The sequence below is a fragment of the Heptranchias perlo genome, chromosome 11 (assembly GCF_035084215.1).
Source record: "Heptranchias perlo isolate sHepPer1 chromosome 11, sHepPer1.hap1, whole genome shotgun sequence".
NCBI lineage: Eukaryota > Metazoa > Chordata > Chondrichthyes > Hexanchiformes > Hexanchidae > Heptranchias > Heptranchias perlo.
The window spans coordinates 59015079-59037904 of NC_090335.1; the positions used below are offsets into that span (position 1 = coordinate 59015079).

A 22826-nucleotide genomic window follows, 5' to 3' on the forward strand; every position below is an offset into this window, starting at 1 on the left:
AGACCAATTTCACCCCCTCTGTCTAGGTTGAGGTAATGCACCCTGGTGAGTGAGTCTGAAAGATATTACCATGTAATGGTAACATATATCACTTGAGAGCATGGAAACTTTCTTTGACCTTCCAAGATAAAATAGGCATCCAAAAGCTGCCAGCCAACCTCTTTGGCACACGATCAGAATACTGACTCATCAGCTTGAAATTAATTTATTGTGGAAATTTGTTCATGTTTCTGAAGTTTACGATAGGTTGGAACCAACCTGCCCTCTTGAGGATCATGATATAGGTGGAATAAAATCCACTTCTTTAGCCACCTATATATCTCCTATATAACTTAAGATTAAAATTATTCCATCACTTGATTCAAAAGCACATTTCCTCAAGAGAGAAAACATATAGTAAACATTTATGTGCTGTTGAGCAGGGACATAGGCCCTTGAACATTCAAAAAATACCTACCCACTGGCTGATGAAATAGGAGATTTATCTAACATTACAATTTGCATTATTCACCCTGAATAGTTATTTTTCAGAGCTGAATTCACAGGATACCAATCTCCTAATGTAACCATCATATTCCATATACATTTGACCATCTATGTCTATGCTTACAATTCCAATTTTCAATCCCATTCTTAACCAGATATGTATCCGGCTCTTTTTAAAACTGGTCAATTGATGTGGTGTTAAATATTTCTAATGGAGCCAATTCTGCATGCTTACTATCTGGGAAGAGGATGGGAACTTCTAATCTCCAGCCTCACTTGGGGCTGATTTTTCATTAATTAGTTCTGCAATATGGTGTTTCTGAATATGGAATCTTAAAAACTCTCCTGAAGATTTCTTCATCTATCCAGTTAAGCTAACAGGTCTGTAATTTAGAGACTCATGTCTCATTGCTTTTTGACTATCAGATTTGCATTATCTATCTCCAGCTCTCAGGCAAAGCCCATGTACTTTGAAGTTCGTTAAAATTATTAACCAGAACCTATCCTATTTTCCATTAATTTCCTTGAGGACTCTGGGGTGTATACTGCTCATTCATGAAGACTGATGTGAAGAATTAATTTAATATACCTCATATTTCCTAGGCAAAATATTATGGGACAAACGATTTAGTTGATCTTTAGCAATCTGTCATTACTGTACTTTGCTAAAAAAAAGGAATCTTATTTAGAATTACATTACATGGAATTTACAGCACAGAAACAGGCCATTCAGTGTTTATGCTCCACATGAGCCTCCTCCCACTCTATTTACTTCATCTCATCCTATCAACATATCCTTCTATTCCTTTCTCCCTCATGTACTTATCTAGCTTCCCCATAAATGCTATGCTATGCTATTCGCTTCAACCAGTCCATGTGATGGCAAGTTCCACATTCTAACCACTCTCTGAATAAAGAAGTTTCTCCTGAATTCCTTATTGAATTTATTAGTAACTATCTTTTACTTATGGCCTTTTCTTATATTTGTTGCTATGTGTAATCCACTTCTCCGCTGCCCTTCTGCCCCTTCTAATATTACTTTTGATTACCATCAACTGACTTGTGAGGAACATTTAGGCTACATTACTCATTGTTTCCTTTTCTTTTACAAACCAATTCTCCTTAATTTTCAGTTTGTTTTTGACCTCATTTGTCTTGTTATTTTTGTTTTTTTTTCTCAGAATTATGCTTTCTCTGCATTTCTTTTAAAGTAGCGATACAAATCTTTTTTGTTGTTTTATTTCCAGTTCTGCCCACCCAATTAATCCTTCCTGGAGCACTTCTTATGGCCTCATAATTTGCTTTTTCAAATCATACAATCATAGAAAGGTTACAGCATGGAAGGTGGCCATTCGGCCCATCGAGTCCGCGCCGGCTCTATGCAAGAGCAATCCAGCTAGTCCCACTCTGCCGCCCTTTCCCCGTAGTCCTGAAAATTTTTTCCTTTCAAGTACTTATCCAGTTCCCTTTTGAAGGCCATGATTGAATCTGCCTCCATCATCCCCTCGGGCAGTACATTCCAGATCCTAACCACTCGCTGTGTAAAAAAGTTTTTCCTCATGTCACCTTTGGTTCTTTTGCCAATCACCTTAAAACTATGTCCGCTGGTTCTTGACCCTTCCACCAATGGGAACAGTTTCTCTCTATCTACTCTGTCTAGACCCTTCATGATTTTGACTACCTCTATCAAATCTCCTCGCAACCATCTCTGTTCCAAGGAGAACAACCCCAGCTTCTCCAGTCTATCCACGTAACCAAAGTCCCTCATCCCTGGTATCATTCTAGTAAATCTCTTCTGCACCCTCTCTAAAGCCGTCACATTTTTCCTAAAGTGCAGTGCCCAGAACCAGTGTTTTATAAAGATTCATCATGACTACCATACTTTTGTACTCTATGCCTCTATTTATAAAGCCCAGGATCCTGCATGCTTTTTTAACCACATTCTCAACCTGCCCTGCCACCTTCAACGATTTGCACCCACATATACCCCCAGATTTCTCTGTTCCTGTGCCTTTTTTAGTGTTTATATTGCCTCTCCTCGTTCTTCCTGTCGAAATGTATCACTTCGCATTTTTCTGCATTAAATTTCATCTGCCACGTGTCCGCCCATGCCTCTTGATCCTCTTGTCTATATCCTCTTGAAGTCTATCACTATCCTCCTCACTGTTTACTACCCTTCCAAGTTTTGTGTCATCTGCAAATTTGGAAATTGTGCCCTGTACACCCAAGTCCAAGTCATTTATATATCAAGAAAAGCAGTGGTCCCAGCACCGACCCCTGGGAAACACTACTGTAGATCTCCCTCCTGTCCGAAAAACAACCGTTCACCACTACTCTCTGTTTCCTGTCCCTTAGCCAATTCTGTATCCATGTTGCTACTGCCCCCTTTATTCCATTGGCCACAATTTTGATGATAAGCCTACCATGCAGCACTTTATCTAACATCTTTTGAAAGTCCATATACACCACATCAACTGTATTGCCCTCATCTACCCTCTCTGTTACCTCATCAAAAAACTCTAACAGGTTAGTTAAACACAATTTGCCTTTAACAAATCTGTGCTGGCTTTCCCTAATCAATCCACACTCATCCAAGTGACTGCTAATTCTTCCAAGTGACTGTTAATTCTTCCAAGTGACTGCTAATTCTACAGCTTTGTATTGTCATTTTTGGCCCTAGTATTTAAATATCAAACATAGCTGTGCATGATCTTGTACAATTTTGGTCTCCTTACCTAAGAAAATATATATTTGCCATAGAGGGAGTGCAACGAAGGTTCACCAGACTGATTCCTGGGATGGTGGGATTGTCGTATGAGGAGAGATTGAGTAGACGAGGCCTGTATTCACTAGAGTTTAGAAGACTGAGAGGTGATCTCATTGAAACATACAAAATTCTTACAGGGCTCCACAGGGTAGATGCAGGGAGAATGTTTCCCCTGGCTGGGGAGTCTAGAACCAGGGGTCACAGTCTCAGAATAAGGGGTAGGCCATTTAGGACTGAGATGAGGAGAAATTTCTTCACTCAGAGGGTGGTGAATCTTTGGAATTCTCTACCCCAGAGGGCGGTGGAGGCTCAGTCATTGAGTACATTCAAAACAGAAATCGATAGATTTCTAGATATTAAAGGCATCAAGGGATATGGGGATGGTGCAGGAAAATGGCATTGAGGTAGAAGTTCAACCATGATCTTGTTGCATGGCGGAGCATGCTCCAGGGGCCAGATGGCCTACTCCTGCTCCTCCGTCTTATATTCCAATCATTAGGGTCAAAGTATTCGCCCACTTCCAGATCACTAATCATTTTTTGGTTGGACAGCTAAATACTAAATCTAATGTAACATTGACTCTAGCGTCATGTTGTGTTAAGAAGTAATCACTTATTAAATCTATGAAATTGCTAGCACTCTCACTTCTATCCTTTGGTCACTCCTAATCTGCCCACTTTGCCTCTGGAATATTGAAATTATCTAAGATTGTCACAATATGATTCATCTTGAGCTGGCAGTTGCCATTTATTATTTTTACCCTGCTGCTTCTGTCATTTCCTCTTCTGCTCTTTAATCCACCATTTTCTGCAAGCCATCCCTTACCAATAATGTCATTCGTCCATCCAGTGCAATATGTTTACATGCTACACCCATTTGATGCCACCTGTCCATCTGCTTGCAGCGTTGTTTCCATGGTCCTGAAATTATTCTGTGGGATACTACCAGACACATAATGAAAACCTTCTCGATCTGCTATTTTAGCGGAGATGGTAACTTCGGGGTTGTAATCAGATTCGGTTAAAAAAAAAACAAGAATTTCAGAGGAACATGCCGAGTGTTTGTCTGCTTGTATCCCGTGGCATAATTTCATGACCCTTATTTCTCGGATGCAATAGTGTCAATACTTCCACCAACGTTTTACCTTTAATACCAAAAGTTCATTCTTAATATTCCTTGCAGCAGTATAGTATTTAAGCCCGAAAAATGATGCTTGCTATCGTGCCCAGTGCTTAGCGCATTGCTGTCATTTTTTTCTGTCATTTTAAACGTCAATAAAATAGCAGACACAGGACTTTGATACATGCATTAGGCATTTGTATGATAATATCACGCAGTATTATTTTCACGCTTTAAGACTATTCTTCAATCCTTTTTACATTTTAATTATATTTGTATCCATTTGAACGGTATTAGTTTCCTTCTGCCCCCTGATAAAAATAACTATTTACTCATATTTACCGAAGTCTAATCCCATCCCCCAGTATAGTTTTAAATCAGTTACTGACTGTGTTTCCACTCCCCATCTAGTTATGTGCAGACTATCCTTTTAAAGTTACATATTACATCGAATTTACAGCACAGAAACAAGCCATTCGGCCCAACAGGCCTGTGCTGGTGTTCATGCTCCACACAAGCCTCCTCCCCTCCCCCTCCACTTTTATCAATTATCTTCAAAGCAATTTCCTCTTGTAAACGGATAGGTTACAACTAACCATTTAACATGGCAGTTAACGCATGTTGCAGAGGTAAATTACATTATAACGCTATGTGACCACGACCTCAGATAAATTACCACAGCCCAAACCAAGCCCAACTCAATTTTGAGCGCGGGCCTCTTGCTTGAACGACATAGATTTATAAGATACATTTTGAGAAGTGTATTTGACGAATAATCCTCCAACAGCCATTCATATGAGAATATTGCCACTCATAGGTCACGGTAATATTGCAAGTACATTATAACTGATAACAGGAGCAAAGATTGCCACAAAGAAATATTTGAACATGTTATTTTCATTTTAACCTGCTACATTTCGTGAAATGTTCAAAGCTGCTTATTGTCGCTACCATGGAAACACTGTGCAGAATAGGACTGCCTACAAATAAGGGTGGTTAATATGGCAGAAAGTATATAACTCAGGGGTACAAGATGAGGGAACTGGGTGGCGACTGCAGGGTCCTGACTTTGGTAAGCGCGCAATGCACAGCGTTAATATTCATATAAAAGAAATAACAGTTGTTAACTTAGGCGGATTGATTAATTAACTGAACTTATTATGTAAATGATTTAAAGTTTTGTCACATAGCAGATTGTGGATACTGAGATATTAGTTGGAATTCCATCTTTTCACATACGAGAAATGAAAATCACGTTACAAACGTGTGCCTCTGTAAAGTGGAGTGAGTAATATAAAGCACCACAGCTAAAAACATAATCTTCCTGCCCCCTGTACTGGAATTCCTCGGTGTCTTTACTCGTCATTCGTGACCCGAGATTCAAAAAACAAAGCATCTCGTCATTTTCCGTGCCGACTCTTTGGTTCACTATCTGTACAAATAGTTGATAAGACAACAGCTCCGACGGTGACTTGTCAGTCAAGCCGTTATATGTTGGTGGCTTTGCGCCTGCTCCCGGCACCAGAGGAGTACAAGGGCGCAGTCACTTCACTCTCACACTGGCAAGATTTGGACACTCAGCTTGATGCATCGGCGTCGATCAGGCCGGTCCAAGCTTTTCTGTCTTCTTGGAAAAGTATGACCAATTCGGTTCCTTCTTTTATGTATTTATTTAGGAATATTTAGTGCTTTAATATATTTCTGCTTTTTGGGAAGGGATTAATTTTGACCCGTGGATTTGCCTGAAACAAGTAAGTGGAAACGTTTAATATCACTCCCTTCGGTAGTTAAGGTAGAATGTGAATGGGGTATGTGTAAAGTCTGTATCTGTGCCAGTCTCTATAGTGCGGGTGCATTTCTTGTGGTCTGGTAGTTCTTTGATTATTGCTAAAGTTTTGTTACTATGTCAGTGTATTTTGTTGGATTTCTTCAAACTTGAAACATTTGTTACTTTTTGGCAAAGTGCTCACTTTAACGGACCAGGCAGAAAAAAAGTTAATTACAAATAGGGGGAAATAAAAACTTTAAGAAGTAGCTCGATTTTTAGTTATCTAATTTTTTTTTAAGCAAATATACAAATCTTTGCAATTCTGAATTTGAAAACGACGGAGATTATTATGTTGAACAATAATGAGGATCCGACCCTGATAATCGAAGCACCTTTCACATTTGCAGTGAGATGTGTATCACTCTATTAATGCATATGTTTGAAGTTTAAAAAAAATCATGCTGTGTGTATACGGGCGTAATTTTTTTCTTATTTTATTCATGTTAATTTATTCAATATGTTGATTATACCGTCTGCCGATAAAGGATGTTTGCTGTGTAAGTGGCTAACTAATGGGAGTTGGCAGAATCAGCGTACTTTTAACATATAAGTAACCTAAACAAGTATTAAGAATGCTTGATCATCGATGGGAAGGGAAAAGACTGATCTTATTAATGGCAGAGTTAGATTGTATCCAATGGGAACAATTTCCCCTTGCATGGTCTTTTTGCATCAAATACTTGAATGGATTTCATTATTGACTAGTCTGTCCTTAACATTTTTTGACGTTGACAATCCTATCGAGGCTTAACGAGAAACCCGGAGGAAATCAGCATCAAATCATTCTAGGAGCTTAATTCTTTAACATAGGAGGGGAACTACTCTATCAACCGCCGTTTTCGTATTCGCTGACTTGTTACTCTTTCACGCTTTTGTTGTTGCTAACGTAACTATCCATTTTCTCCCCTTTTAATGTGTCTCACGCTTTCAATTTGTGTTCCATCTCATCCTATTTCTTCTAGCACTGCCATGGCAGAGGGATGTTTAACTCAGTTATCATTCGGTCATGTTTAATTCGATGCTTTAGTTGTGAAACAGCCTTTAAATCGTGATGTTGGTAATACAACTGCAGTAACCTTGGAATTATTAGCAGGGCAAGTGATTTGTAATTGCTCAGAAGCCGACTTTTATACTGTGTTTTTGAGTGATGCAACAACCTGTGACAAATCCTGCCATTTTCTACACTTACCACATGATTTGCTACCTGAATACCTGCAACGACAATTCCTGAGTGAATTTCAGTGATAACAAATAACTTACTCTATTTATGCTCTTTAAATTAATGTTAGGAAGCTGCAGTGTCTCTCAGGGACGTTTTATTATTATCAATTATTTCTCACTCATAAATGAGTGCTCTGCTGGATATAGCAAATATAATTCATCGCCATGGGATATAATTAATTCACTTAAACCTTTCTTTATGCGCTTCAATAATTAAAATGCTACACTGAGATACCAGAGATGTGTTTTTCTGTATCTTTCACTTCATTAGATGCAATAATTAACACTAGCGTAAGTTACCATGAAAGATTACTACTGTTGTATTGATATTCTTCATTGGAACCTCTGATAGAAAAGACTACAGTTCCCACGATGCTGCTTTCTAGCACACATGCACAATGATGCTGCATTGCTCAGTCTGAGATTCAGAAGGCCTGTATTCAAGCAGGAGCTGTGCCCAGGTTGTCTGGTCTCAGCTTTGAGCTGTTGCTGTTAATCATCTTAAGCCCTGCTGCTTTCCTGAGCCCTGGTTCCTGTCCAGTCTTAAACTTGGCAAAAGATGGCAATCATAACTGGGCACTTCATGCACAATTGAAATGCTTAGAATGTAACAGAAGAGATTTATGTACATTTTCATTTTAGAAATTTAGCTCATTACATTTAACCAAATGGCCCTTTTTAATGGTTCCTTTAATACAAATGTATTAGAAACCTACACGTTTTTTGATAGGTGTGCAGATTGTAGTTAACTTTCTTCTTCGGTGCAACATATAACTACAGCAGTCACCAATCAGGAATAATATAGAATACAGAGCTAACCATAATTCTATACAAACTATTCTGTATGTTAGATTAGCTGTTCTTTTTTAGTTATACTGCACAAATGATTTTTTTTCTATTCATTCATGGGATGTGGGTGTTGCTGGCAAGGCCAGCATTTATTGCCCATCCCTAATTGCCCTTGAGAAGGTGGTGGGGAGCCGCCTTCTTGAACCGCTGCAGTCCGTGTGGTGAAGGTTCTCCCACAGTGCTGTTAGGAGGGGAGTTCCAGGATTTTGACCCAGCGACGATGAAGGAACAGCAATATATTTCCAAGTCGGGATAGTGTGTGACTTGGAGGGGAACATGCAGGTGGTGGTGTTCCAATGTGCCTGCTGCTCTTGTTCTTCTAGGTGGTAGAGGTCGCGGGTTTGGGAGGTGCTGTCGAAGAAGCCTTGGCGAGTTGCTGCAGTGCATCCTGTAGATGGTACACACTGTAGCCACTGTGCGCCGGTGATGAAGGGAGTGGATGTTTAATGTGATAGCGTAAAGCTGTCACATCAGTATCACATAAGGTTCCTGTGCCAGTTTACCAACTGATTACACACTTAATCGGTATTTGGCATCAAGGTGCCAATGTTCAAGGTGCTATGAATTAACAATTGGAGTAATACAGGTAAATTTTTATTTTAGATTTCCAGTGTTCGCTGATTTTGGTTTTATCTCTGTATGAGCTGTACTGTCCCCAACAAATCCATCAACCCACAGGAACTGCAAAACGAGTTACAATTACAAATAGCAATAAGATTTATCACTGTACTGCTTTCCTCTTTAAGTTTTTATTTTAAATCTTTTGAAGTACAACATTTCACCATCACATTTCTACCTTCCTCTACAGTAATGCACTATAACATTTATAACCATGTGTTGAATGTTAAGATTAGTCAGCTATTTTTTGTAATTGTGGCTGGTGTTGTGGAAGTGAGGCACGATAGTTGGAGCAGACTCTGAGGATTTCTTTAATTATCTAGTGCATAAGTAATTAGCTGTGCTGTTTGCTTGTAATGAGAGCAAGGTTGCTCGCAACATGAGAACATTGTTGGAAGTGACAGGATGTTGAAGAGTTTAAACTATGTACAAGAGATGGGGGCAGTGTTTTAAAGAAGGGGGTAAATAGTTTGATTGGGCATTAGATTGAGAAGATAGCAGAAGAGAGAAGCAAAAAGATTAGAATAGTCAGAAGGCTGTTTGACAGGGATTTTGACATAGATGCTGTCGAGTGCAGAGGATAATTTAAGCAGGAACAGCAAAAAGCAAATCAGTGGGTGCCCAGAAGATTGGGGGAGAAATGAGGGACTTGGGTTTGAAGCTAGCCCAGAGTGAGGAGATGAAAGTCTGTCTGGATTTGCTGCTGCAAAAGCCTACATGAAATGAATTTGGACAGTCTCAAACCAGTTTCTATTGGCCATGGAACCACAGAAAAGAACATGGCATTGGATAAGACCAAGCAATTCCAGCCTATTCGACCCTGCCAAGTCCACCTCACTAACATCCCACAGACTATTCAAGCAACAGCCTGATATACTCACAGTCATATCAGCCAACATCCCAGACTCTACCACCAGCATCTTCCAACAGGCTTGAGGAGCTGAATGGCCTACTCCTGTTTCTGTGGTACACAGTTGGGGGAAGAGGTTGGCTCTGGGTGTACTCAACATTGACTCCAGACCCCATAGAGTTTCATAGCTTTAGGTCAATTGAGAGCACAGCACTTCCCAGCTCTGTGACTTCTACCAACAAGAAGAACAAGAGCAGCAGTGTCACAGGAACACCATTACCACCAAGTTCCCCTCTAAGTCACACACCACTTAGCAAATGGTCGTATGGTCCTATTTTATGAACACTCATTGATGGACATGTATTTTACAACAGATCCATTTTAACAAGGAAATTAATCTTGTTTTAAATCACAAATAAATTTAACACCACTAGAATAGAAACATTCTTACCTTAGAAACAGTGTATGTTCTGAGGAAATCCCGGAAGGAAATAAATATAAACGAAAATTAAGTAAATAAATAAATCTTGAAAAACACAAACCATATTATGAAGTAAGAATCTTGGAATGCTTTGGACTGATAGTTTATATTCTAGTAGCATTAAATTTATTTGTGATCTAAAACAAGATTAATTTCCTTGAAAATTCATCTCAATTATATCCAGTTCCTTCCAGAAGGCTTTAGCTGAAGATTGCAGCCACCATCCTTCTGTTTAGTCCATTTTACTAGAGCATCCGTACCATTGATCACTTCTCTCGCTGTTAAGCTATTCTATTAAGATGTCAGCCGTGGCTCAGTGGTAAGTCAGAAGTTTGTGAGTTCAAGTCCCACTCCAGGAACTCAAAATCTAGGTTGACAATCCAGTGCAGTACTGAAGGAGTGCTGCACTGTCGGAGGTGCCGCCTTTCAGATGAGACGTTAAACTGCAGCCTCGACTGCTCCCCCAGGAGGACATAAAAGATTCCATGGCACTATTTCTAAGAAGAGCAGGGGAGTTCTCCCTGGTGTCCGGGTCAATATTTATCCTTCAACCAACACCTAAAAACATGATTATCAGGTCATTATCACATTACTGTTTTGTGGGATCATGCTGTATGCAATTTGGCTGCCACGTTTTCTACATTACAACAGTGACTACACTTCAAAAGTACTTAATTGGCTGTAAATCACTTTGGAATGTCCTGAGGTTGTGAAAGGCACTATATAAATACAAGTCCTTTTTATCTTTTTCTTATACTATTTGTACCCATGCTAGCACTGCCAATTTCTAACACATGGGTCTCTCACAGCCAGCAGGAACCTTAAGGAAAATCTGCTGGGATTCACCAAGGTCAGTGGCTCGGAACATCCTTTTTTTTAACCAGATTCTCCTGGTGGCTGGCCATAGTAAATCTGGTAGGTTTACGTTCAGGCTGAGATGGCAGGAAGAGACCCGTGTGTCAGGAATTGGGTGCGTTAGCATAGGTCTCACATAGCATGAAAGCAGCATTAAGTTTTCAAAAGTTCTATAGCCTTACAGTGGTGAAGGGGAACGTTTCCAAAATTGGCTGAACAGCTTAGCCTGGGCAAGTCAGTGTGAGGAGCAAATGAACACACCGGACTTCCAGCTACTGATTTGGCTGCAGAGCTTTTCCTGTTTCTATGATATCTACTAATTGAGCAATCTCTTCTCAGACTAAATTTCAATACTTTAGAGCCTTAGCATTTACATTTCTTACCGTAAAGTGTAAATTCCATCTAAACCATTTTTATTGCCTTGCAGTTAAAAATCTTGCAAGAGGAAAAAAAAATCATATGTAAGTGAACAGAAACAGTGAGTTAATGCATTTCACCTCTGGGAATTGTTTGAATTTAACCCAGAATAGGAAAATGAAAGACTTTTCTCTCTGTCAGCTTTAAGTTCCTTGCACGGCATAAATTCAAGCAGTCCAGTCTCCACTGGACGCAAATCCACAGCACAGACAGCTCACAATTCAACACTGATTGGCTGTTTCACACTAATTGGTCAAAATCACTCTAAGAGGCCACAAGGTCGGCTGATGTGAAAAGTGGAAATGTCACACTTTACATTACAGGGTTCTCTTCTGAGATTGAGGTTTAAGCACATTGCAGGAGGACCATAGTGGAATTAGTGCTTTATCTGACAATTTTTAAAAAAGGAAAAAATAGCAAATGCTAGAAATCTGAAACAAAATCAAAAAATGCTGGAAATGCAAAAAAAAGCTCCGATCCTAGTGACTGGGAGAGATACAAAGAACAGCAAAGGGTAACAAAACAGATAGTAAGAGCTACAAAAAAGGAGTATAAAAAGAAATTTGCAAGGGATATCAAAGTCAACACAATTTTTTAAATAATTATATTAGGAAAAAGAGGGTGGTTAAGAGTAACGCGGGCCCCTTAAAAACTGATAATGGTGATATTGTAAATGAAAATAAGGAAATGGCGAACATGTTAAATAATTACTTTGCGTCAGTATTTACAGTAGAAGAAGAGGATAGCATGCTGGACACCACAAGGAAACTAATTTTGAATCAAAGATGGGGACTCACCATAATTAACGTAAACAAATTAACAGTAATGGAGAAAATAACGGCACTAAAGAGTGACAAATCCCCAGGGCCAGATAGTTTCCATCCCAGGATTTTAAAGGAAGCAGGTGAGAACATTGCAGATGCCCTAACTATAATCTTCCAAAGTTCTCTTGATTCAGGAACCATTCCTTTGGATTGGAAAATTGCACACGTCACTCTGCTATTTAAGAAAGATGAGAGAGGGAAACCAGGGAATTATAGACCAGTTAGCCTATCATCTGTTGTCGGGAAATTACTAGAGTCTATAATTAAGGATAAAGTGACTGAACACCTTGAAAATTTTCAGCTGATCAGAGAGAGCTAGCATGGATTTGTAAAGGGTAGGTCATGCCTGAAGAACCTGATTGAATTTTTTGAAGAGGTGACTAAAGTAGTGGACAGGGGACTGTCTATGGATGTTGTTTATACGGACTTTCAGAAGGTATTCGATAACGTCCCTCGTAAGAGACTGTTAGCTAAAATTGAAGCTCATGGAATTGAGGGCAAATTATTGATCTGGTTAGGAAATTGGCTGAGCGGCAGGAGAAAGAGAATTGGGATAATGGGCAGATACTCAAAATGGCAGAACGTGACTAGTGCTGTCCCACAGGGATCTGTGTTGGGGCCTCTACTATTCACTAAATTCATTAATGACTTAGATGATGGGATAGAGAACCACATATCCAAGTTTGCTGATGACACAAAGATAGGCAGCATTGTAAGCAGTGTAGATGGAAGCATAAAATTAGAGAGATTATTAATAGATTAAGTGAGTGGGCAAAACTGTGACAAATGGATTTCAATGTAGGCAAGTGTTAGGACATCCACTTCTAACCTAAAAAGGATAGACCAGAGTACTTTCTAGATGATGGAAAGCTCGAATCAGTGGAGGTCCAAAGAGACTTAGGGATCAATGTACATAGATCATTAAAATGTCATGGACAGGTACAGAAAATAATCAAAAAGGCTAATTGAATGCTGGCCATGACATCTAGAGGATTAGGATACAAGGGAGTAGAAGTTATACTACAGCTATACAAAGCCCTAGTTGGACCACATCTGGAGTACTGTGTTCAGTTCTGGGCACCGCACCTTAGGAAGGATATATTGGCCTTGGAGGGAGCGCAGTGTAGATTTACTAGAATGATACCTAGACTCCAAGGATTAAATTACGAGGAGAGATTACACAAACTAGGGTTGTATTTCCTGGAATTTAGAAGATTAAGGGGTGATTTGATCGAAGTTTTCAAGATGTTAAGCGGAACTGATGGGGTAGATAGAGAGAAACTATTTCCGCTAGTTGGGGAGTCTAAGACTAGGGGTTGTGCCAGGACTTTCAGGAGTGAAGTTAGGAAACACTTCTACACACAAAAGGTGGTAGAAGTTTGGAACTCTTTTTCGCAAACGGCAGATGATGCTAGCTCGATTGTTAATTTTAAATCTGAGATTGATAGATTTTTGTTAACCAAAGATATTAAGGGATATGGAGCTAAGGCAGGCACATGGAGTTAGGTCACAGATCAGCCATGATTTCATTGAATGGCGGAACAGGTTCGAGAGGCTAAATGGCCTACTCCTGTTCCTAATGTTTCTGTGAAATTACACAATAGGTCCATCAGCATCTGTAAAGAGAAAAGATAGGTTAATATTTTTGCCATAGACCCATCATCAGAACTGCAAACTGGAAGTGAGGCAAGTATCTTTGTAGCAGAGAAGAAAGCAAAGAATGTGAGGAGAATAATAGGTAAAAGTCAAGTCAGGTATAGTGACTTCTATCACAGTTAATGGGTTTAATAGCTTATGAACAGATTTCCAGTACATTTTCAACTCTTTCCAGCTTTTTAAAAAACCTGTTCACGGGCTATTAAACCCATTAACTGTGCCTTTGTGATAATAACATACCTGACTCTTGACTTACACCTGTTATCCTCTTCTTTGCTCCATTATTTTCTTTAACCCTAGAAAGGAGTTTGCTTATCTTCCAGTATTGACAAAGACTGTACTTCTGAAATGTTAACTGGTCTTTTCCTTTTTGGATGCTGACAGAATACAATGTATTTCCAAATACTTTCTGTTGTTATTTTGGCGCTAGATCTGATTCTGTGAGTGGCTAAAGGAAAAATGTATTGCACTGAATAATTGGAATATTGCAAAGATTATAAATGAAAATGTTTGCACACTTTCTTATCAGATTTCAGTGGCCTAATTGTCATGGTTTAAAACTGCTAACTAGTGCCATCATGGGAGGAAACATTTTCCGAACATACGCTATCGATGGGCAGGAAAAGACCAGCTGGTCCATCGAACCTGCCCTGCACAACCACACTGCCTGGAGCATCACGATTAGGCAAGCATATCCGCAAGCTCACATACCCACCTGTCCACCATCAGTCATGTAGTCTCTGTCCCTGCCTCAGCTCATCTGCTTCTGAAACCCTCATCCATGCCTTTGTTACCTCTAGACTTGACTATTCCAATGCTCTCCTGGCTGGCCTCCCATCTTCCACCCTTCATTAACTTGAGCTCATCCAAAACCCTGTTGTCCATATCCTAACTCGCACCAAGTCCCATTACCCCTGTGCTCACTGACCTACATTGGTTCTCAGTCCGAGAACGCCTTGATTTTAAAATTCTCATCTTTATTTTCAAATCCCTCCGTGGCCTCACCCCTCCCTATCTCTGTAATCTCCTTCAGCCCAAAAAGCCGAGATCTCTGTGCTCATCTAATTCTTGCCTTTTGCACATCCCTGATTTTAATCGCTCCACCATTGGCGGCTGTGCCTTCAGCTGTCTAGGCCCTAAGCTCTGGAATTCCCTCCATAAACCTCTTTCCCTCTCCTCCTTTAAGACGCTCCTTAAAACCTACCTCTTTGACCAAGCTTTTGGCCACCTGTCCTAATATCTCCTTATTTGGCTCGGTGTCAAATTTTGTTTGATAACGCCTTGTGTGAAGCGCCTTGGGATGTTTTACTATGTTAGAGGCGCTATATAAATGCAAGTTGTTGTTGGGAGAGGCAAAAACCCAGGCCAATCAGGGAAACAAAATTTGGGAATTTCCTCTTCGACCCCGTTAGGCAATCAAAACCAGTCCAGGAGATCATATAGACTATGCATATAGCACCTAGTATTTTATCTGATTTTTACAAGACGTGATCTTCTTCCCAATCAGGAACTGGTCCAGCACGCTCTTTAGGGCACGCAGAGTCTGCACTCACCATGTGAGCCAGTAACTAGTTCCATAGGTCCACTATCCTCTTGGAGAAGAAGTATCTAACATCTAACCTAGTCCTACCATACATAGTTTATACGCTTTAACTCTCGTCTTCCCCAACTTATCCAGTTGAAATAGCCTCTCAAAGAGAACACAATCAATCCATAAACAATTTTGTATATCTTTATTTTGCTAGGTATCTCCTTTATCCACCCTTAAGAAGGTCAACTCCAAGGAGATCATGAATGGAAACAACAGTCTGTGGACAGCACTGGAAAGAATTTTAGTCAATTCTACTTTTTCCTATTTCCTCTTTCCATGCAATTGTTCACTAAGGCTTGAAAGGGCAAATACGATACAAACTTTTTAATCTTTTTATCAAGTAGTAATTAATAAATTTTCTATGGCATTGTTCACTGGTATTCTGGGGCTGTTGTGTGAATTCTGATGTTTACTGTATAAGCTGTTGCTATTGCTCACTAGACTACAGAGCCTGTGCTGCTTCATAAGATTGTGAATTGAATTGGCTTTGTGCATGGTGTAGTTAAGAATACAGTTGATTCCTGCTGCTAAATTGGAGGCCAGCGGGATTCCAGGGAGTGGAGGCCAGTGGCAAGCAGGGAATAGAGGGCAATAGAATCCCAGGGAGCAAAGACCCTAATAACAGGAAAACTTGAAATGAGGCTTATCTGACTCTTTCTATTGTACAAAGTGAAGTAAATCTAGATTAAGGGTGCTTTTACCTTGTTCATATTTGATAAAGGGGCAGAAATGCTAATTTTAAAGGTATATAATGGGGCAGGTGAAGAATCGTCATGGCAGCCAATGCCACAGGATTTTTTTTGGTGGAATGTAATAAGTGTTCACTTTTGTGACTGAAATCATTAATATGTCTACTGAGGTGGTTCTGAGACCTGACTTGACCCTGATAACATGCTTTTGAGACCTGATGGGTTCCAAGTTGTATGGTTCTGGGACCTGATTGACTGACTGATGGGTAATGATCTTTGGTTCTGCAATCTGATGGAAGGGAAGGGACTACAATGCTATGATATATGGCATTACTTTTACACAGACACATATTTTTAAATAATATTAATAGACCTCCCATGACACTGCTCATGATAGGCCAGAAAATCTGCTGTTTTATAAGGACAGCAGCATTATATAACACTTTATATTATTCTGCTGCTGAAGTGCAGCTGTGTGTAACTTAATATATTCCTTTAAGGCTACAAGTTGTAATTACCGTCATTTGGAGGCTGATTGTTCTGGTCAGATCCTCACATTAATTAGAGGTCAGACTGGCTTTTTTTCAATATATATATAAGTATAGATTTTCCTTTCTGGCCATTGTGACAAATTGGATCTGCTGTAGATAACACATCAGGTTCAGTGATGTCACGTAAGCAGTTTTGAGTATCTTGCTTTGTGGGAGTTGATTCACCCTGCCTTATAGCCACTTTTTTGATATTGTAACCCAGGGTATAACAATAGCACCCCCTTGCAACCTGAACTGGATAGCTGTGTCTTTTGTATGTGTACTTCTTCAATCTTTCCAAAGGTGAACCAAGCAAACAGTTGGTGAGACAAGGCTTGATATGAATTGTTAAGCTACTTTATTTCACAGCTAGTGAACACAGAGAGCAACAATTATGTATAATCGGTACAACTTATCCTTGCCGAGTAATACAAAATAGTGAACACGCTATACTTCCCCACACCAGTGGGCCATCATGTTTGACAAACAAATGAATTTCTAATGCTTCCTGCATTATATCCTTCCTGCAGCTTCTTTCTGGATTGCACTGCTTTGCAGCTTTCTGTTCCAAAAAACCAGCCTGCCAGTGCAGCATCTGTTTCAAAAGCTTCCCTGCCTGTGTCTGTCTCTGTACTTTATCCATTGCCACTCACAGTCAGAAAATGGGATCAAAGACTTTCCAATGCAATGGATGTGAGGGGGACGAAATTGGACCACGTAGCGCCCATTTTGTAGGCACTACACGGACTCCTAAGCCCTGAAAATGGGATGCACGCGCACACTTCCGGCGTGAATTGCGCAGGACGCCATCTTGGTAAAGGTGGTTGCAACACCGGCAGCATGTAAAGTAGGGAGTTTATGACATGAATCAGTGTGCAACGTGGATTTGAAGCTGCTGGCGGCATTTTGGAACTCCCCGCTCCAGCCAACACACTGTCTTAACCTCGCACAGCTGAACATGACATTAAATGGCATGAAGGACCCCCCCCCACCAGCGCTATTTAAAGGGATCATGCAGAAGTTACAGGTTAGTTACTGGATTAATTATTCTGGCTGCTGGTATAGGTGTGGGTGTTTGTGGAAGTTTCCTATACTTGGAGAAAGTTGCAATATTATATAGGCAGTGGTCTGGGTAGTCTTGCAGTACTGTTAGTGGCATTTAAAATAGTGCGCTAAACAATGTTGTTTCCAGATATGAGAGGCCTGCTAGGGCTTTCTCTGGGAATCGAACATGACTGGCAGCATGCAGAGAGGCTACGCAGAACAGGACAAGCTGCTGGAAGAGGATGGAGGAGGAGGAGGAGGAGGCACAGGGCACTCAGCAGGGTCTTCAGGGACCAATTCTCTTACCTCAACTTCAGCGACGATCACTGCTTCCAATTGAAATTTGTTAACTGCTGTAGCCACAATTGCAGCCTCGGAGCAGGGCAAAGACAACACAGCTTATGGCTGTCAAGGTAACCGTGGCACTTACTTTTTACGGCTCTGGCTCATTTCAGGCTGCTGCTGGAGATATAGCAACATCTCACAGTTTGCAGTGCACTGCTGTATAAGGGAGGTCACTGAGGCTCTACACGCACTCTGAAACAGATTAATCTAATTCCCTCTTGCCAGAGACAAGCAGCATGAGTGAACACAAGGTTTTGCTCGCATTGCAGGCTTCACCATGGTGCAGGGTGCCATTGACTGGACACATATTGCCATGCATGCTCCACATTTGAACTCGGCCATACTCGTGAACAGAAAGGGATTCCACTCCCTCAATGTGCAGCTGATGCAGCGCATCATGGAGGTCAATGCCCGCTATCCTGGCAGCAGTTATGATTCCTTCATTCTGCGGCAGTCCAAAGTGCCACCTATATTTCAATCAGCACAGCAAGCCAATGGCTGGCAACTGGGCAACAAGAGCTATCTCCTCATGAATTGGCTCATGACTCTGGTCCAGAACGCCGTACATGTGCACAGTAGGTGTACAACGACAGCCATGCTGCCACATGGAACATTATCAAGCACACCATAGGCATCCTCAAGCAATGCTGCCACTGCCTGGACGGCTCGGGAGGAGTCCTGCAGTAATCATCTGAGTGGGTATCAAAATTTGTCGTTGTATGCTGCATGCTGCAAAACCGCACCATTATGAAGGAACAACCCTTGTCACCGCCTATCCAGCAAGAACCTGAGGCAGAGGAAATGGAGGAAGTGGAGGATGACTAAGGGAGGCAACAAGGTAGATGGGTCCTGTCTGCCAGGGCTCTGTGTGATCAGATGATTAATGAGTGACACCAGTAACCTCAATGGCAGCTCCCCATTCACTAACTGTCCCACACTCCTTACCTTTCCTCTCTCACGTGACCATCAAATCACCCTCCTTATGATTACACATTGGTTCCTCCCTCAGCTCACTGCTGAAATGAAAACCAATACCAAATATAAATTCATAACCACATTTATAGATTTACACATGAAATGCATCAAACAAACTGATGCTATTCACCCCTGTGCATTCCCCTAGTGCCTGCCTTTTGTGTGCCTTTACCTTTCCTAGTGCTTCTACGAGGTGCATCCCCAGTGGCTGGAACATGGATGGTGGAAGGCTGCTGGCCTTGAAAGATGACCTCAAGCTGCCCTGGGCTGGGAGGGTCTGGCTTCAGACTGCACCATCTCGGCCTGGCCTGCAGAAGTCTGGCCTGGCTGGCTGACAGGCAACAGCAAGGGCACTGGCGGAGTGGCAGGGGTGGGAGCAGGAATGCTGTAATCCTGAGAGAGGACAGCAGGTTCGTCTTCCATGGAGCCACTGCCACTCTCCCGGTGCGGCGCCTCCGCAATCCTAGTGATCTGCTGGAGAACAGATTGCTGGACTAAATTAATTCTCTAATGCACAATTTTGCATTAAAAATAATTGTGCTCATCCTCTTTCTTTTTGACTATTGTCTCTACCCTATTATTTATGCTTTTTAGTATACCTTTAAATTTGCTGTCCTTCTGACTATTATACAATACTCTATCTATTTTATGCTTCTCGCCTCCTATGTCTTTAAATTTAAAAGGTTTCACTTCCTTTTATTCCCTTGCCTCACTGCTGCCATCATTTTGGTTGTAGATCCATATTTTTGATTCTTTAAGGGAGTCTCCTCATAGGATTCAAATGGGAATCTCAAGGTGGTGCGGAAGGAGAGATGACTCTCCAATTGAGAATCACGAGGGTTGGCAACAGTAGTTGGGAGCAAACTTCATATAAAAAGGATTTTCCTTGGCTGAAAACTGATTTTAAAGGCTAGTTTTCTAGCCAACCAAAGCTCACTTTCTGGAGATTGACTTGTATCAGGGCAATCCTTAGCTGAAAGTTAACATGAGGTATTACTGATGGTGAGCATACTCATCAATGGTCCCCACAGTGCGGGAGGGCCCAGGCAGGTAAATCTGTCCAAAGCATTTGAAGGGTTAGATGTGGTTAGAAATTCTTGCACTGGACAGATTTTTAAAAATAAATTTATATCAAGCAAAAAAAAATTCTGAAAGAATCTTTAATATTGTGTGTTTGGAATTGTTTTTAAAAGCAAGATTTTAAAAGTAGTCTGTGAAAAAATATTTAAAAGGCAAAAGTGAATAGAGAGAAATGAGGTGGTATAGTGGTTCAGGAACCTGTTTTCATTTGGTACCTGGGTTTGAATCTAAACGGATGGAATTAAAGTATTTTCTCTCTGCTGGTTGCAAAGGTCATAAGTGCAAGAAGCTGTAATTAATATTCTTCCCGGTAGGCATAAGATTCGAAACTGCCCATAATTCTGCTCTAACTCATTAAATTGTCAGTCTTGCTTAAAGGCTGTAAAGATGGCTGGTGTTGGAAATGAAATGTTACACCGATGCAGTGGGGGGTAAAGGCCTACTCCCAGAGCAGAATAGAAGGAGCTTCACAGTCCTTGAGACTTGTGCTTTACCCAAACCATGAGGCTTTTGGAAGCTGACAAACAATTAAGTGGGAAAATGTTCTATTTCCAGCACTGATGTCTTCCACCTTAACAAAGTCAACATTTACCAAAAAAAAAGGATTTAAAATTAAAAAAGTGAAGGAAGTATTAAATAACTACTCTCCAAAATCTTGTTTTGATTTTTAAAAAACACAACAGCAAAATAAAGACTTGCATTTATATAGCATCTTATCATATCTCTCAGAAATGTCTCAATCTGCTTCTCAATACAATTAGTGCAGTCCTCCGGGCTTATGCAACCAAGCTTAGCCAAATGTTAATTGATTGGTGAATATTCTGCAATAATGTCAACACCACCAATTTCATTAACAATTTGATGAATGTAATTATCAGGGATAGAAGAAAGAAAAAAAGAGAAAAACATATTCCTTTTTCCCTTGAATCATGTATGCAGAATCAATAAATCATCACAAAATCATGAGTGTTGGCAATGCTAATACAATCACATTAATGCCACTTGCTGGGTTGGAATTAGAATATGTGTCAAGACCTGTACCATCTGTATTACTGCCATAAAACTTTAACAGAGCCTAAGTTATTCCCAGCTGAAGTACATGAATATGTCAGAGTAGATAAGTAACTCAAAAAAAATCCCACCTGTTCCTTACGATAAGAATGAAATATTGCATGTAAAATGTAAATGAGCGATTTAACAAAAAACACTGAATTTTATTTATTCTTCCTCTACATCCAGCGTGATCCATTATACTGCAGAGCGCCAAATATGTAAAGAAAGGACAAAGAAAGGCAGTTACTTCATATTGGTTTTTTTCTAACCTGGAACCAGAAATTTATAAGCATCTCTTAATCTGCAAATATCCCTCAGCAATTACAATTAACCTCTACTCGACCCCAGGGTGCACAGCAATTAGAATGAAGCTTTAAAGGGACAGGCTTCACAACTGCACCTTAGCAGCAGAATGGCGCACTGTGCATTAGATAGTACATAATCCTCCAACTTGCCCTGAGCAGCAGCACAAAACTAAATAAATTTGCTTGAGAAAAGCATTAAGAGCATTTAATGATTCATTTGCAAGCTTCAGTCCAAAATATTACATTCATGAGTGAGTCACAGAGCCAATAAGAATATTTAGCTCCATGTCTCCATCCAAGGACAGAGAGTCTGAATATATTAGATATTATACCAGTCGCTGCTTTATGGAAAGAAAAAAACTTGCAAATGCTGGAAATCTGAAATTAAAATAGAAAATGCTGGAAGTACACAGCAGATCAGTCTGCATTTGTAAATTTTGGGGGGATATATTTTTTATAAATCCGACAGAATATTGATTTTAACTCTATAAACTTAAGCCAAAAAGGCCTCATCTATGGCCTTATGTGATAAAACATCAGGTCAACATTTATGGAATTTTGACTATCTGTAATTTTTTAATTGTATAAAAATGCAACAAATTCTTATAAATATTTCAATTTGTGCTCAATACAAGCCATGCATACTTAAACAGGTTATTTGCTCAAAATAGTTACCGAATAATAATTAGTAAATACTTACAGAAAAAAACTGGTCATGTGCGTAATCATTTTTTAATTATCTTACTAAATGAGTTCAGTTTAATTGCTAAAGTCTGGCTATTGTAGGTATGCTATTTAAGATCCAATCATAAGCAAAATTGTTTAACAGTCGTCATTTGCTATTTTATTTCCTAACCCTGGACCTTTCCCCATGGTTGGCAATGGTCTGTACAAGTCAGAGGTGCGGTATACACAATATTGCTTGGACAAGCTGGCTGAGTGCTCCTTCCATGGTAAGCAAAAATGGAGACTTGCACTGACAACAGCAAGCTTATACATTTGCATTACAGAAGTAGCGTAATTCCAATGAAAGACTATATGCATTCTGCTGTATCTAATGCTGTATAAAGGTATAAACTGTACATCGGATACAAAATCAAAAGATTCAGGAGAGACATTTATTTGCTGCAGCTCTCATTTTAGTACTTTACTCAAAGCCCGAAGTGCTTCCACAGTGAGTTCAAAATGTGGTGGGAGAAGGGAAAGAAATATTAGAATTAAAAGCCTGCAGAGGTCCAGAGAC

The 22826-nt window shown here is 40.2% G+C and overlaps 1 protein-coding gene across 1 annotated transcript in view; it reads left to right on the forward strand.

The window, feature by feature from the left end:
• The first annotated feature begins 6084 nt into the window (after nt 1-6084).
• Nucleotides 6085-22826, forward strand: part of htr1fa (5-hydroxytryptamine (serotonin) receptor 1Fa) — a 72982-nt gene continuing 56240 nt past the window's right edge. The window contains exon 1 of the mRNA XM_067992364.1: nt 6085-6123. The gene's annotated coding sequence lies outside the window, so the exon portion shown is untranslated. The remainder of the gene's footprint in view (nt 6124-22826) is intronic.